Raw genomic sequence first — 3,416 nt, forward strand, 5'->3', positions numbered from 1 at the left:
CAAGATATTCATACCTCCACAGACAACTGCATGTTGAAGTGGATTTGAAGATGACTTTTTAACTTGACCAGTTTGGCTGGCTTAATTAATTACCTAATTGCTGGTGATTGCTGTAACACTTGTTGCACTGCTGCAGCTCAGGTAATGTGTCACCTCTTTGAATCCTTATATGTCTCTACAAAAGATGAAGCCACACACAATTATCTCAATGATGACAAATTGGATTAAAATAACTAAACTACAAGGTAATATTAACACACAAACAATGCATATAACAGAGGGAATTAAAGCAAACTATTTATTTTTATGAATAATAAACGTCTTCAAAACTTCACCACAAGGCCCATTTACAGCATGCATCCGAAAATAAATCGAAACATCCACAGAAACAAGTTATATACTATAAAGTGTGACAACAAATTCAAGTTTAAATAAATTAAAGCAAACTATTTATTTTTATGAAAAATAAACGTCTTCAAAACTTCACCACAAGGCCCATTTACAGCATGCATCCGAAAATTAATCGACACAGCCACAGAAAAAAGTTATATACTATAAAGTATGACAACAAATTCAAGTTTCAATATAAGATAATAAAGCCAAGCACACATTAAGTTCTTAGCAGATAAATTCTTAACGTAATATATATGATAATTCTCAAACATATGATAGCAAAAACATTACAGAATACTCACCGTGCTCTCTCGTTGTCAATAACTCCGCCCCTCACTTCCGGTTCTGTGGCTGCGGTTCTGTGACTGCGGTTCTGTGACTGCTGGTCTGCAGCTGGATATATCTCGAAACAGGAGGCACGTAGTAGATTGTGTGCAACAGGTTTTTCAGCAACGTTAAGAAATTCATGTATTAAATAAAGTAAGCTTTATAGGGTTATTATAAAAAGTAAAAAAATGATGGCTGAACACAAGAATGTAAGACATAATCTGCATGTACAACAAAAATTAAAACCCAATGAAAGAAGACAAAAAAACAGATGTATGAATATTAGCATTTCATTCACTTGATTCATTAATTTATGCTTCAGATATCTGAGGCAAGAATGCTTGCCTCAGACCATAGTGACCCATACTCGGAATTAGTGCTCTGCATTTATCCCATCCAAAGTGCACACACACACACACACACACACACACACCGTGAACACACACCCGGAGCAGTGGGCAGCCATTTTTTGCTGAAGCCCCAGTTGGGGGTTCGGTGCCTTGCTCAAGGGGACCTCAGTCGTGGTATCACGTGTTGAAGGTGGGAGAGAGTGCTGTACATTCACACCCCCCACCTACAATCCCTACCGGTCCTGAGACTCGACCTCGCAACCTTTGGGTTACGAGTCCGACTCTCTAACCAATAGGCCACGACTTCCCCCAATAATTAATAAACCATGCTACACTCATCAAATAAGATACTGGCATGTCTGTTTATGGGAGATACTACAACCCACCAAAATCTTTCATATGTGCATATTTGTTTCTTTGACAGATTTAGAGCGTTTGTTTCTCTCCCGCTGGAGCAGAGAAGGCTCTGTGTGGACTGTCAGCTGTTGATCCTCCCTGGGGAATCGGCGAATCATGCAAAACACAAGGCACTTTCTGAGGACATCACAGTGCAGCGATTGAAAAGGCCCTCTGGACAAAAAGAAGAGTAACACACAATATCTGTTTGTGGACCGGAGCTGTCATTTCCTCCTGGATATGCTCTTGGGGTTAGGCTTCCAGAAAATTCTCTGTGTTGGGACACCACGGTAAGCATAAGTTGTTACTACTATACATATTAGTATATTTAAAAAGTCTTAAAGTGTGTCCAATCATTTTCCTGTCAGTAAAATTGGCAAAATATCCAATGTAATGTATCTCCACGTTTTAACTTTGCAACTGAAATATTCTCTTACACATTCACAGATTACATGAGGTGATTAAGTTACGGAATATGGAGGGCAAGAGTCCTACAATGAAGAGTATTGCTGGATATTGATTACAGGTAAACACAATACAACATAATTCTTTGCAAATACAAGCTTAAATAGCCACATAGACATAGAATTACATTCTGTTAAAGCAGCACTATGTAACTTCTTCTGTGTTCAAAATATAATGAGCGAATACATCATGAATTAATCTTCCAAACCACGTTTTTGTCTTATTCCGAATCACTACGGTACACTTATAATAAGTACTTCTATTTGGACTAGTGTAGCCTGGTCGGGTCGTCACAGGTGCGGAGTAACACATACCTGCTTGAATCGCCATAGACATAAACTTAGAGAAGTAGCTCCGGTTGGAATGTTCTTCCGCGGGATGTGTGCAGTTCTGTTTATTAACCGCTAGAGCGCCAGTTTAGTGCTTCTTTAAGACGGTGCGCCACTCTTTTTGAGTATTTTATGTTGTTTGGAGTTTAATTAAGTACTAAGGTGGTAGTCGACTCTTTTTAAAGGAGACGAAGTGAAATTATTTCAAAATATGAAAGTATCAAAAAGTTATAGAAGTTTACATTTACTGTAAAGAAAACACACTGTACTATTTTTATTTTATATAAAATAATTATTTTTCATAACAGGTTTTACTCTAAAATTGCTATAAAATTAAAGCCTTATGTCTAAATAAGTTATGTTCCAAATTTGAAGTTGATATAAAAAAAATTTGAGGTTCCTGTGAGATTTTATTTAGGGCGTTATACCACAAACAGACACCGTTTGACACCCAAACTCTACTGAATTTTTTTAATGCATTTTTCTGTCACAAATGTCAAAATTTCTCTGTCAATTTGACTATAAATAAATAACCACCAAATATGGAATCGTGAGATTCAGACCTTTCAAACGATATGTATTTTGTCAAGATTATAAAAAGTTTTGATTCTAAAAGACCGTAATACATTTTGTAATATGACATTTGACCCCACCTGCTAAGAGGGAGGAGACCGCCAAAAGATTTAAAGGGGTCCTATTATGCTCTTTTACAAAGTCTTGATTTTGTTTTGGGGGTGTACTAGAACATGCTCTCATGCTTGGTGGTTCGAAAAACACATTATTTTTCACATAATTTACATGATTACAATACCTCTCTCCCCAGGCTGGCACAAACGGCTCGATTAGTTCCGGCTTTGATGAAGGTCCGCCTTCCGAAAAACAAAATGTGTTGTGATTGGTTAGCTGTCCCAGTGCGTTGTGATTGGCGAACAGCTTAGACAGTGTTTCAGTACTGCCACGCCCCCTTTGCTCCGTCTTTCAACAAAAGCTTTTGGCGAATCCGGCACTTCTCACTCGTGATGTGAAAGCTGTCCTCAGTAAAATGCGCTGCACACAATAGCAAATTGGGGTTATAATGCTCAGGAACAGAGTTAAAAAATAAATTGCAACCACTGTTTCCTGACATCATCCGCTTTCGGAAGCCCAAACAAAGACG

The 3,416-nt window shown here is 37.9% G+C and overlaps 1 long non-coding RNA gene and 1 pseudogene across 2 annotated transcripts in view; one reads left to right on the forward strand and one right to left on the reverse strand.

Moving 5' to 3' along the window:
• LOC107556572 (uncharacterized) overlaps positions 1–819 on the reverse strand; it is a 1,528-nt gene extending 709 nt beyond the window's left edge. Inside the window, exons 1-2 of one of the 2 annotated variants that reach the window (XR_001605293.1) lie at positions 696–819; positions 15–175 (exon numbers count right to left, since the gene is read on the reverse strand). This is a non-coding gene — a long non-coding RNA (uncharacterized lncRNA). The remainder of the gene's footprint in view (positions 1–14; positions 176–695) is intronic. The other variant, XR_001605294.1, reaches the window with a different exon arrangement.
• Positions 1–3,416, forward strand: part of LOC107556558 (zinc finger CCHC domain-containing protein 4-like) — a 21,040-nt pseudogene that overhangs the window by 8,326 nt on the left and 9,298 nt on the right.

The sequence above is a fragment of the Sinocyclocheilus grahami genome, unplaced genomic scaffold (genome assembly GCF_001515645.1).
Source record: "Sinocyclocheilus grahami isolate Dianchi unplaced genomic scaffold, SAMN03320097.WGS_v1.1 scaffold573.1, whole genome shotgun sequence".
NCBI lineage: Eukaryota > Metazoa > Chordata > Actinopteri > Cypriniformes > Cyprinidae > Sinocyclocheilus > Sinocyclocheilus grahami.